We start from the raw sequence: 13,911 nt of genomic DNA, 5'->3' as shown, positions 1-13,911 counted from the left end.
CAATTAGCTTTGGTGGTAAACAACTTTGGGTTCCGCCCACCTTACTTCCTTTGGGTGCCATCTTTGAATTGCCTCATGTGTCTAATTTCCCCGCAGGTCCCTCCTTTTTTGTTTCAGCCGATCGCCCACCTCGTTTGAGGTTCGAGCATATGGACACCTCCATTAGGAAGTACGTCCTGGCTACACAGAGGTTTTATTATTATTATTATTATTAATTTTGTCATACTGACCTGTACTTCCTGGAGCCCCTCCTTTTTTGTTTTATTAAAAATGAAGCTCCTACGCCAACCCCTGTGGCACCCAAACCTATGAGTGTGGTTACTGCCACAGCGGTCATAACCTCTCATTGCTGACGCCGGTGTAGGCACACTGCCACTTCTTCATTTGGGTGATACAGTACGTGGGGGATGAGGATCATTAGCATGCAGGAATCATTGCTGTGTACCAATACCCCTGTCAAAATACAAAGTGTGAGTCCTGTAGCCCTGCATGGCCAAAACATCCCTCCCTTCTGGGGTGCCACCCATTGGCCTAAGGTCTCATTAACAATTTGACATCCGTTCCAGATATTTTCCTGAGACCCTTCTGACTAATCCAGTGACCCATCCCTGTAGTCTCACACCCCCATTGAGATGGGGGCTGGTCCCCCCTTTTTGTTTTAAAAGTTTTTCATTTAGGCCAGCCTCTTGGCCAGGCTGCCGGTGCTAGGCTCCTCAATGTGGAAGGTTCTGGTGAGGAGGTTGTAGAAGGAGCCGTAGCACACAGCCACCACAGTGCATGTGAGGCATATCACATTGTAGGGCATGCTGAAGTCCGGCGTTGGCAGGCTCACCAGCAGTGGCTCCATGTACAGTGTCGCACAAAGTAGCTGGGGCCATTGAAGACCGGGAATAGGGTACTGAAGAGGGGGCTCTCTTCCCAGTCCACTGGTGTGGCTGCCACCAAACTGGGCACAATGGCACTGAGGATGGGTGGGCTGACAGAGAAGCCGTGGTTGGGGTCTGGAGTGTACTCGGTCCACGTGAGCAAGGCTCACTCAAACTGGATGGAGATCTTGGTGACTGAGCTGGCGGGCAGCTGAATGAGCATCTCCAGGAGGTGGGGCTGCAGGCAGTCCTGGGCAGGCTGGTAGTGGATGTAACTTGGTTTGTTCTCCTTGCCCTTGGATGTGATGGTGAGCGTGTGCACGTAGAGCCGCAGGTACCAGGGCACAGTGTCCAGCAGCAGCACGGGGAAAACGCGGTATGGGTGGGTGTTGTACAGCAGGGTACTCAGCTGCCCCTTCTGCAGCCCGTAGCCACTCACATAGTGCTGGGCGTGCAGGAAGGGCACCGGTGGGGCCTTGCTCTCTGGGGTCTCTTCCACTTGAGCTGGAGGCTGAGAGAGCTGTTGATCAGGGCTGTGTCGAGCAGGTAGACTGCATAGGTCTTTCAGCTGTCCCGGATGACATCCTGGTACGTGGTAGTGGGTAATGGTGTGCATCAGCGGTGTGATCAGGGCCTCAGCCTGCAGGTGGAAGTGGTCCAGTGTGGCCCATGCTAGGGTGGTGGCGCACAGTGGCAAAGGGAGATTTGGCTCCATGGAGGAGCAAACAAGGCCAACAGCGGGGTAGGTGTGGTGCTAAGGGTGAGGCCCTGAGATGACAGGGGCAGCCAGTTTCCAAAGGTGGGGTCCCAAGCTCAGCTCCTACAGGGGAAGCCCTCCAAGGGGACACGGGGTCTGGGCTGACTTTTAAGAGGCAGCGGGCTAAGAAAAAGACCACCTGGGAGTCTGAAAGAGAAAGGGGAGGAAGATGATGCGACGGGCTGTGCAGGCATGGTCGTGGTTCTTAGCATTCTGCAGCAGAGGCTGGTAACTGGATGGCCAGTAGAACATTCACTGGGCGGTATCGGTGTGGATATGGCCAAGAAAGAGCTCCTCCACCAGGTGGTCCAGGTTGTGGTGCAGGTACTGCTTCTCCACCCAGACCAGCTGCAGCTCGTGCATGTGAAGTTCAAGGCTTTGGTGTACTCTCAGCCATTCTCCTCCCACCACAGGTTGTAAGCCACGTCCTGCACCCAGGGGTCCCCGTGGCCAGGAAGCCCGGGCATGTGTGGTTCATGCACTGGCTGAGCTGCTCAGTGACTGCCTCCAAGTGGCAGATGACCTGCATGGTGTGCAGCTGGCAGTCAGCTTCGCTGCCACCACGGATGATCCAGGAGGCCTGGCGGAGGTGGATCTTGCCTCAGATGATGAGGGTGTAGGTGGGGTTTGTTGCTGCCATAATAAAACTGGTAGACCTGAAAGGTGTTGTTGTCGTAGAATCTGTAAGACTGGGTGATGAACTCTGGACCCGATCTGACTTCGGGTCTGACTTCACCTGGCCCATGGAGACCCAGTGGCCCTCAGTGGTGGGTGGCATCTGCACGGTGATGTGCACGCCATTGTGCAGATGTTTCAGCATGTGATGGCACTGGGATTCCTTGAAAGCCCTCCAGGCGCTCTTGTCCAAGGACCTAGGATGGGTCCTGCTGTCTAGATGAGGGAGAGCAGAACCCTCTCCCAGCCTGTGCAGCAGGAGGGCCGGGAACAGGTATCTGAACAGGAGGCGACACGGCCAGGACATCTCCAGTGCTCCTCGGGGCGCGCCCGCTCGCCACGCTCCAAACTGGTGCTTGTGCAGCCCCGCAACTCGGCGCGCACCACCCTCCGCCTCCAGCTGGGTCCAGGAGTGCTCAGGCATGGGGTGTGTGCCGACACCACTCCTCGGCTGTAGCCTGCAGGCAGCCAGAATAGACCCTGGCCTCAGGCGGCTGCAGAGCACCCCATACCCGGTGGGCACAGTGCAGTGGTGCGAGGCGCACACTTGCTCGGCACTGTCAGGCCAGGGTCCATGGCCGGCCCGCGTCCACATCATGGCCTCTTGGCGAGCCACCCCGGCCTCTCCTCGCCCGGCCCTGCGTCCCCTGCTTTGTTCGGCAGTGGAGAGAGGGGCCCAGAGCTGCAGCCCTCCCCTTCCCCCACCTGCGGCCCCCGCCCAAGCTGCCAGCCCCAGCACTTACTGCCATCATCCTCTGGGTCCGCGCTGCCGCTCGACCCAGCAGGTGGCAGCTGTTGGCCCCATGCCGAGGCCACTGCTGGCCCGGGGCCACCCCTACCACTGCCACTCCAGCTCCTGTGGTCCCCACTGGGCTCCATGCGTGGTGATCCTCCCGCACAGTGTCGTGTGGGGACTCTGCCTGGCCCCAGCCGCCTGGCCCCAGGGTCAGCAGCACCAGCAGAGAAAGTGGCATAGCCGCTGCCATGCCAGTGGCTGCTCCCACATAGGTCCTCTCATTTCTCCTCCCTCCTCCTGAGCAATCGCAAGGGTCCAGATCACGTAGCTCCCTCCGTGGCTCTACATAGGGGGAGGCCACCTCTGCCCCCGGGAGGTATGGGGGGGGTTTCCGGTCCTTCTGGGGCAGATGGGTTAGGTGGAGTGACTTTTACTTTCGTTTTTGCTTCCTGATTACTCTTAGCCCATTCTCTTTCCCTGCCATCTTCCTCTGAGTCTTTGGGCTCTCCCAAGTCCTGTAAGGCCTTTAAGGTCTTGTCCTCTTTGGATGAAACTGCATTACCCATACTGAGGGTTTCACTTACCCTGAGAGACTGCTTAGCCTCAGCCGAAAAGTTACGGTTCGAGCCCCACGTTGGGTGCCAGATGCAGGGTCTTAGTTCACCCGAACAAGGATGGACTGGGTCCGAGGAAAGGTAAGTGCGCTGCTTGCCCGTTCCACAGCCTTCTGATCCCGGAGACAATCAGATGAAGAGGGGCGTCAAGTCAAGCAAGAACTCGTTTATTGCACGCATAACAAAGGCTTTTAAAGCACAAAACTGCAGAGTCATTGGGGCAGGGCATAAGGACCAACCAATCACTTAAAAGGTCAGTTTATGGGGCAGTTTTTTTATAGGACTAGCCATATGTCTATACACTCATCATCAGTTGTCATCACTTCCCCTGATGTTGTGTGGCCAATTAGCTTTGGGTTCCACCCACTTTACTTCCTTTGGGCACCATCTTTGAATTGCCTCGTGTGCCTAATTACCCGCACATAGACAGAACTCTTCCATCCACTGGTTCCCTCTCTAGATGCCCACAAAGGCCAGGGCTGGACCAAGCAAAGCTGGCAGCCAGGAACTCAATGCAGGCCTCCCATATGGGTGGTAGGCACCCAACTACTTGAGCCATTTAACCTGCTGACTCTCAGGTGTGCATTAGCAAGAATGCTGGAATTAGAAGCAGAGCTGAGACTCAAAACCAAGTGCTCTGATACGTGAGGCAGTGATTCCAAGAGACATCCTAACTGCTATGCCAAACACCTGTCCCTAAATTTATCTTTTTTTTTTTTTTTTTTTTGACAGGCAGAGTGGACAGTGAGAGAGACAGAGAGAGAAAGGTCTTCCTTTTGCCGCTGGTTCACCCTCCAATGGCCGCCGCTGCAGCCGGCGCACCGCACTGATCCTGGCAGGAGCCAGGAGCCAGGTGCTTTTCCTGGTCTCCCATGGGGTGCAGGGCCCAAGCACCTGGGCCATCCTCCACTGCACTCCCTGGCCATAGCAGAGAGCTGGCCTGGAAGAGGGGCAACCGGGACAGAATCCGGCGCCCCAACCGGGACTAGAACCCGGTGTGCCGGCGCCGCAAGGTGGAGGATTAGCCTATTGAGCCACGGCGCCGGCTCTAAATTTATCTTTTTTTAAAAAAGATTCATTTACTTGAAATAGTTAGGCAGAGAGAGAGAAAAGTCTCCCATCTGTTTGTTCACTCCCCATTTGGCCACAATGGCCTGTACTATGCCGATCTGAAGCCAGGAGCCAGGAGCTTCCTCTGGGTCTCCCATGTTGGTGCAGGGTCTCAAGGACTTGGACCATCTTCCACTGCTTTCCCAGGCCAGAGCAGAGAGCTGGATCAGAAGTGTAGCAGCCGGGACTTGAATTGGTGGCCATATGGGATGGTGGCACTGCAGGTGGATGCTTTACCCGCTACGCCACAGCACTGGCCCCCACATTGATATCTGAGGTTGATAACACACCCTGTTATCAAACAGTTTTGTCATCTACCTGTTCCTCAGCCCCTACCTTCAACTCCTGACTTGCAGCCCAACCTGCTCTTTTGCACTTCTTAAGACCTCCAGATCACCCCATGGAGGATACTGCTACCCTCCTCATCCACTGGTAGATAATTAAACTTGCTCTTTCTTTCATCCTCCAGCTTTGTCCTCGTTAATCTGTCACTGTTGATGAGGACTTAGGTTTCAGTAACACTTCCACTAATGAGAGTCCATGCTCCACATGTTTAGACTTCTCTCAGCCAGACAGGACAGACCTGATGTCAAAGCTCACACACGAGGAAGAACAGGGAAAGAACACTCAAGGCTGCCTGGTGCCCAGGCTTTAATTCTAGGATGCCACTTATTCCTATTTTTCAAAAATTGAACTCTTCCTGGTACATCACTTCCCTTTTGTTCAGGAAAAGGGATGATAAGAGACCACCTGCTGGTGAAACAAGCAAACCTAAATTTCCATTATTTAAAACAAAAAGGACAAATAGATTTCCAGGATGTGGGCCAATGTAGGAAACATGGGGCTTGGCACTCACAGCTTCAAAACAAGAGAAAAGCTTAACAAACTGAAAATTAACTTTCCTTGGATACATGAGAGATGAGGTCACAGACAAAACATTCCTCCGAAAACGGATGTGACTGGCAGATCAAAGAATCACAGCTTTACCCGGGCAGAGGCCCCTGCTGGAGGTAGAACGTGGGTGGGAAATCACAAATGGTAATAGGTGAATCCTGGGGGTCAATGTGGACTAGCTTAAGTGTTGAAAACTCCTGGGGCTGGCATTGTGTGTAGTGGGTAAAGCTGCTGCCTGCGATACCAGCATCCCATATGGGCACGCTTTAAGTCCCAGTTGTTCCACTTCTTCTCCAGCTCTCTGCTAGTGTGCCTGGGAAGGCAGCAGAGGATGACCCAAGTCTTTGGGCTCCTGTGCACACCCACATGGGAGACCCAGAAGAAGCTCCTGGCTCCTGGCTTCAGATTGGCCTAGTTCCAGCCGTTGTGGCCATTTGGGGAGTGAACCAGTGGATGGAAGACCTCTCTCTCTGTCTCTCTCTCTAACTCTGCCTTTAAAATCAATAAATTGCATGTGCAAAGGAAGTAAAATCACCCCTAGATGAGGTATTTGCAGTCCCAGGTTCATTGACATGTTAGTCACCATTGCCCAGCCAGAACAATTAGAGAAGAAAAAGAAACTAAAGGACCCCAGCTGGAAAGGAAGATGTGAAATTATGTTTGCATTAGGTGTGATCATATATGCATAAATTTTTAAAATGAATGATCTACTTGCCTATTTGAAAAAGAGAAAGAGGGAGGGAGAGTGAGAGAGAATCTTCCATCTGCTGGTTCACTCCCCAAATGTCTACAACAGCCAGATCTAGGCCAGGCCAAAGCCAGGGGCCAGGAACTCCATCTAGGTCTCCCACATGGGTGCAGGGGCCCAAGCACTTGGACCATCTTCCACTGCTTTCCCAAGACCCTTATTAGCAGGAAGCTGGATTGGAAGTGGAGCAGCTGGGATTCCAACCAGTGCTCTTAACCCCCTTTATCCACTGCACCACAACACCTGCTCCACAAAAACTGAAGCCTCAACAAAAGTACTAGATAGGCTCAGGGCCAGCGCTGTGGTGCAGTGGGTTAAAGCCCTGGCCTGCAGTGCTGGCATCCTATATGGGCACCGGTTCAAGACCCAGCAGTCGAAGATGGCCCAAGCGTTTGATCCCCACACCCACTTGGGTGACCTGGAGGAAGTTCCTGGCTTCAGATCTGCCCAGCTCCAGCCATTGTGGCCATTTGGGGAGTGAACCAGCGGATGGAAGACGTCTCTGTCTCTGTCTCTTTTTCTCTTTTTGTAACTCTGCCCTTCAAATAAACAAATAAATCTGAAAAAAGCTATCATATTTCTACACACAACAATGAACTGTCCAAAAAGTAAATTAAGAGAATCTCACTCAAAATAGTGTCATCGAAAATAAAATTTTTTAAGATTTAATTATTTATTTTAAAGTCAGAGTTAGAGAAAGAGAAGGAGAGACAGAGACAGAGAGACAGAGAGAGAGAGGGGGGGGGTCTTCCACCCACTGGTTCACTTCCCAGATGGCCCCAATGGCCAGAGATGCGCTGATCTGTAACCAGGAGCCAGGAGCTTCCTCCAGGTCTCCCACATGGGTGCAAGGGCCCCAGGACATGGGCCATCTCCCACTGCTCTCCCAGGCCACAGCAGAGAGCTGGATTGGAAGTGGCAGCCGGGACTTGAACCGGCGCCCATATGGGATGCTGGCACTGCAGGCAGTGGCTTTACCCACTATGGCATAGTGCCAGCCTCGAATAAAATTCTTAAGAATAAGCTTAACCACAGAGATGAAGAGTTGCACATGGATAACAATTCAGAAACAAAGAAGATCTAAGTAGACAGAAAATAACCCCAAGATCAGGGATTGAAAGGCTATTAAGGAGACACTATTACCTGTCTCCTAACTCCCAGCACTTGTGAAGGTGGCATCATTTGGAAATAGTCTTTGTGCATATAAGTAAGACCAGGTCATAGTTGATTGTGATGGCCCATAATATAGGACTGGTGTCTTTTAATAAATTGATTTATTTAAGGAATTTATTTGAAGGAGAGAGAATAGAGGGAAAGGGGGAGAGAGAGAGAGTAGAAGGGAAGAGGGAGAGGGAGGGAGAATAGAGGCAGAGGGAGCTCTCCCCACCATGGTTCCCCCCTCAGATGCCCACAGTGCTGAGGCTGGACCAGGCTGAAGTCAGGAACCAGGAGCTCCATCCAGGTCTTCCACAGGGGCAGCAGGGACGGAAGCACTCGAGCCATCGCCTGCTCCCTTCCTAGACGTGCGTATGCAGAAAGCTGGGTTGGAGGCAGAGGGGAAACTCGAACCCGTGCACTCTGAGGGGATGTGGGTGACCCGAGGTGGGGACTCGGCCCCTGCACCCCACGCCCACCCATCCAAGCGCGAGTTCAGAACACACGATTTCATCATCATTTAAAAAATCATCTATTTTTCACTTTATGTTTCTGTGTGGGAGCAAACTGTTGAAATATTTACTTAATGTATGCTAAACTGATCTTCTGTATATAAAGAGAATTGAAAATGAATCTTGATGTGAATGGAAGGGGAGAGGGTGTGGGAGAGAGGAGGGTTGCGGGTGGGAGGGACGTTATGGGGGGGAAGCCATTGTAATCCATAAGTTGTACTTTGGAAATTTATATTCATTAAATAAAAGTTAAAAAAAAAAGAACACACGTGTCCCCTCAGCTTTGGGGAGCACACCTGCATTTTCCAGGGTCGGCCCTGTGTCTCGGATTCAGTCTCTGGCTTTGAACTTGGACCTCTTCCTTGGAGTTTCTCCTCAAGCCCTGAGCCAGGGACTTTACCTCCTGGGAGGGCAGGCGACACCTGCACAGCAGGTGCGTGGAGGGCAACGTTCTTTTTCCACTACGATGCCAGAAAAAGCCCCTCTGCTGTTTCCGGTGAGCGCGAGAGCCCGCACTGCTGAGGGTTTCCTCTGTCTGCTTCCCTCTCAGAGAAGCCGCATTAGTCTTCTGCCCATGGCTGCTTTGGAGCCAAGAGTCCTTCACGTCCTGGCCATCACCACTGCCTGCAGGGGTCTTCCTGCCTCTCACTCCCACCATGGATTTCCAAGGCCATGCTCCTCATTGGAAATCATGGAAAAGGAGTTTTATTAACCATGTATTTATTTATTTGAAAGGCATAGAGAGAAATAGAGATAGAGACAGAGATACAGAGACAGAGAGAGAGGTCTTCCATCTGCTGGTTCACTCCCCAAATGGCTGCAATGGCCGGAGTTGCACCAGTCTGAAGCCAGGAGCCAGGAGCTTCTTCCAGGGGCCCAAGTACTTGGGCCATCTTCTACTGCTTTCCCAGGCCATAGCAGAGAGCTGCATTGGAAGACGAGCAGCTGGGACTTGAACCGGCGCCCATATGGGATGCTGGCACTGCAGGGAGAGGCTTAGCCCATTATAGCACGGTGCTGGCTTCTGGCCTCTCAGATTCCTTTTCATGACATCGTCTTTCAAGATTGGCTCAGACCCTTCCCCAAGCCCTGTTTCCTGTGCACAATCCACCCCCCCCCACTCCTCACCTTGTTTCTGCCTACTTAAGCTGATGACAACTGATCAAACACCGATTCCCTTGGTGGCCTTCCAACTTCCGCCCAACTGCTTACTTGGAGGAAGGACTTGGTGGTCCTTGGCAGCCACTGACACAGGGTTCCACCATTCTTTCAACCCTCACCTCTTGGGCAAGACCCCGAGAGGGAGCAATGATTGGCTTTCTCTGGTGTGCCAACAGCACATTTTCCTACCTCGATCTAGCCCATCCACCACACCTCTACATCTGTCTAGCAAGACTACACACACACACACCCTTTTGATTGATAGGCAAGTTTGAAGCAGGTTAATGCAGAGAACTTTCTGAACTGTAAAGGGGGGAACAGGTGTCAGGAGAGGGGTTCCCAGATTGCCAGGGTCCACCCACTAGCAAAGACCCCTCCAGGTGCCCACAGGGCCTGAACAGGCTGAAGAAGGGCATGGGGGTACTGAGAGTTCCCGCTGTTACCTGGAGGGGGCAGGCAGGGGGTTCCTGGCTCCCGGGCCCAGGTTAGGAAGATGGAGATGAGGCCCACCTGGAAGCCCCTCCTGGTGCCCCCTGTCTGCACACTTGTTCCTGGGATTGTGTGCACCTGCTGCTGCCCTGCCTGCCATGGCCCCGACACCCTACCTCCCTCTTCCCCCGTAGACACTGGGGCTTTTGTTGTGTGTTGACTGTGTCTGGACCCTGGGAAAAACCGATCTGGAGAAAAACAGATCAAAGGTTCTAGATTTTTCTATCTTTTGGTTACTTTGGTTAAAGGTGGTGCATTTTTATAAATGATTGAGACTATATTAGATATAATTACAGACAATAGCTTTAAAAATTCAACACATCTTTTGCATTGTGGCCATTTTTTTAGATTTATTTATTTACTTGAAAGGCAGAGGTCTCCAGAGAGGCAGAGAGAGAGAGAGAGAGAGAGAGAGAGAGAGAGAGAGACTGACTTCCATTCACTGGTTCACTCCCCAATTTGCTGCAATGGCCACAGCTGAGCTGATCTGAAGCCAGGAGCCTGGAGCGTCTTCTGGGTCTCCCATGTGGGTGCAGGGGCCTGAGGACTTGGCCCATTTCCTTCTTCCCTCCCTCCCTCCCTTCCTCCCTCTCTCTCTCTCTATCTCTCTCTCTTTAGATTTGACTAACTTGGTTTTTAATGATTTACAAAGGCTTTAGGTAGAATTAGTTCTCTTTGAATACAGTAACTTTTAAAAATTACCTCAACTCAAAGCTTAACATTCCCAAAGTTTAAAATAACCTAGTGTGCAATCCAAATTAAAATAAGCTGACCCTTCTCTGCAAACCGGCAGAGGGGTCAGTGTATCCAGAGAAATGCACCATCCATCATGTGTTAGTGTTAGGATAAACACTAACACCAAACAGGTCAATTTTGTATAAGCACTGCGCAAACAGTGCATTTACTTAGCAGTTGGCTGACAACCTTAATTAGCTGGCAGATAGCTGGGAGCAAGGCAGTAAGGACAGATAGACAGAGGTAACAGAGACACAGGAAAGAGCCAGCGAGCGAGCCAAAACCCGGAGTGACAAACAGAACATCAACTAAGAGGCTGCGAGGCCCCACTCAGAGCTTATTTTATAAAATCCAAATAAAGTCATATTTTATCTACTTCTAAAGGAAAGAGTTGAGAAATTTCCTTCAAAGATGGTTAGAATTTTTTTTAAAATATAGGTGGCTTTGGAATGAAATCTTCAGTTATCTAAGAAAACATCTAAAGTGATTTCACCTGTAGTGAAACGTTGGGCCATTTTCCACTACTTTCCCAGGCCATAGCAGAGAGCTGGATCAGAAGTGGAGCAGCTGGGACTCGAACCGGTGCCCATATGGGATGCCGGCACTGCAGGCAGCAGCTTTACCCACTACACCACAGTGCTGGACCCACCTGATTGCATTTAACAATGAAAGTCAGGTGTTTAGTTGTATCGTGTGTATCTAGTCATGTCTTTGGGCTGTCTAAATGACTATAGGGAGGGACAAAGTAAGACTGACTTGAAGGTTTTTAGAGGAACGGTCTGTGTTGTGGTGCAGTGGGTTAAGCCACCGCTTGCAACACCAGCCCCCTATGTCGGAGTGCCGGCTGGAGTCCCAGCTGCTCCACTGCCAACCCAGCTCCCTGCTAACGCACCTGGGAAAGCCAAGGGTAGATGGCTCAAGTAGTTGGGCGCTGTTACCCATGTGGGAGACCTGGATGGAATCCTGGCTCTTGGCTTCTCTAAATCTGTTTTAATAAACCTTAAAAAAATTCAGAGAAGAGACTTGGAGGGGTTGGTGTTCTATGGCCAGAGGGCATTGACAGCAGCCAGAGCAGGGGATGAGGGAAACAAGTGCCTCTCTCTGAAATGTGAGTTAAGGAAGAAAAGGGTCTGTGTGTGTGTGTGTGGTTGGGTGGATTTCTGGGGAAAACCTTCCAGAAAAACCACAAAAAGCAAGCACACAAGACAGAATTGTAAAAAGGTGCAGTCATTGGAGGGATTCTGGGAACCGAGTCTGGTGGGAAAACAGACTGACTGCTTTGTTGGCCAAGGCGACATCGACAAACTGGAGATGACACTGTGGATTGAGCCCTGATGTGCAACGTGGGAGACAATTTAAAAAAAAAAAAAAAAACAAACAAAAAGGTAGTGCAGGGAGCTACTGGGGGCATTACGTCAGCCCCACACCAGCTCACAGCCGATTGGCCTGGGGGCGGGCACCTACTCAGCGTGACCAATGAGAGGCCTCGGCGGCTCCTTCATAAGCACAGGGAGGTGGTGGTGACAATAGGTGCAGCAGCTTTCCCACCATTCTCTGCTTGGTGCCGGCATGGCTCAGGGCTCGAGGTGTCATGCTGCAGGGCTGTAGGTAGGTTCTGCTTCTCACCTTTGAATCCAGGTCTACTTCATCTCAGTCCTTTGTTCTTGCTTGGTTTGCCTGCTTTAAGACTTATTTGAAAGGCAGCATTACAGAGAGGCAGAGAGCTCTTCCATCATGCTGGTTCACTCCCCAAATGGCCCCAATGACTGGGGCTGGGGCTGGGGCTGGGCCAGGCCAGAGCCAGGAACTTCTTCCAGGTCTCCCACATGGGTGCAGAGGCCCAAGCACTTGGGCCATCTTCTACTGCTTTCCCAGGTGCATTAGCAGGGAGCTGGACTGGAAGTGGAGCAGCTGGGACTCAAACCGCCACCTTTGTGGGATGCCAGTACTGCAGGCGGCAGCTTTACCTGCTGTGCCACAGAGCTGGCCCTGCTTTAGGTTGTTTTTAAACGCTGCTGAGATAAATGTATTCTGACTGGTACTCCAAAGCATGGCCTAAACTGTAACTAGCTTGATAGTCTAAAGCTGGAGATGTTAAAACCCAATTCCTGAAGATTCTGCGTGTGTTTTTCGCCCTTTGCTTCTTCTGTCCACTGTGTGTCTATGCTGTCTCCAGGTTGAAGCTCTGTTCCTCCTGCAGGTACTGCTCATACACCATAAGGCTGTGATGGAGCACAGGAGTATACTTGGTTCTCCTCACCACTTATTTCCGTGTTATTTGAAAGGCAGACAGACACAGTGAGCGCCTATCCCTGGTTGACTCCCCAAATGCCTGCAACAGCTGAAGCTGGGCCAGGAGCCCCTGACTCCACCTGGGTCTCTGACGTGGGTGGCAGGGACCCAGGGACTTGAGCCATCGCCTGCTGCTTCCCAGGTACAGGTCCGCAGGACGCTGGAATTGGGAGCGGAGCTGGGACTGAAGCCCAGGTGCTCCCATATGGGATTTGGGGGGTCTATGGAGGCTGCACCAAATACCCACCCCTCTACCACTACTGACTAATAGGCTGTTGCTGGTATGTGCTGGCAGATTCCTTGACCAAACTCCCTAGCGGGCTCCCCTGAGCCCTCTTCAACCAGGCCTCCAGCCGACTTGAACAATGCGAGGGGTTCCTAACAACTGTAGGCTGCAGCCTTCATCTGCCTGCTGAGAAGACTCAAGATGGCCAAGCAGGTTCACGGCTACAGCCAACACCTGGAGGAAGGGCCCCCACCTCCCAGCTTCTGGGAGGGCAGGAGCCTGACATCAGTAAGCACCTTAGCTACACGGATGGGTTTCACGTGGCCCGAAAGTCCCCTTGCTGCTGTTCCTAAGACTACACTTGCTTGGCTGAACTCGGCCATGTTTACCATCTTCCCCATGCTCTACTTGAGTGCCTGGATTCCAGAACTAAGTTCCAGATCAAGTGAGGACACAGTGACTCCCTCTCTGAATTGTCCATTGATACACGTTGCTCGTTAGGGGAAAATCCCACTTCTGGGTTATCTTTCTCATGGTTAACATAATTCTTAATTGTGTTAGTACGTCAATTACAGCCACTGAAAATGTCTCTTCCTAGCCTGTGGCTCCCCTCCCCACCCCTTATTTTAAAGATTTTTTTTATTTACCAGAAAGTTATACAGAAAGGAGAGGCAGAGAGAGGTCTTCCATCTGCTGGTTCACTCCCCAGCTGGCTGCAACGGCTGGAGCTGTGCCAATCCAAAGCCAGGAGCTTTGTCTAGGTCTCCCATGCAGGTGCAGGGGCCCAGGGACTTGGGCCATCTGCTTTCCCAGGCCATAGCAGAGGGTGGGATCAGAAGTGGAGCAGCCGGGACTCGAACTGGTGCCCATGTGGGATGCCAGCACGGCAGGCGGCAGCTTTACCTGCTACACCACAGTGCCAGCCCCTTGTACACTGTTAA

The 13,911-nt window shown here is 52.0% G+C and overlaps 2 pseudogenes; both read right to left on the bottom strand.

Moving 5' to 3' along the window:
- Positions 1-673: 673 nt before the first annotated feature.
- Positions 674-1,478, bottom strand: LOC127485380 (GPI transamidase component PIG-T pseudogene; annotated as a pseudogene).
- The window catches only part of LOC103345643 (protein APCDD1 pseudogene), a 170,218-nt pseudogene continuing 157,644 nt past the window's right edge, over positions 1,338-13,911 (bottom strand).

The sequence above is a fragment of the Oryctolagus cuniculus genome, chromosome 21, assembly GCF_964237555.1.
Source record: "Oryctolagus cuniculus chromosome 21, mOryCun1.1, whole genome shotgun sequence".
In the NCBI taxonomy this organism is placed as follows: Eukaryota; Metazoa; Chordata; class Mammalia; order Lagomorpha; family Leporidae; genus Oryctolagus; species Oryctolagus cuniculus.
This window is presented reverse-complemented; position numbering and strand designations above follow the sequence as displayed.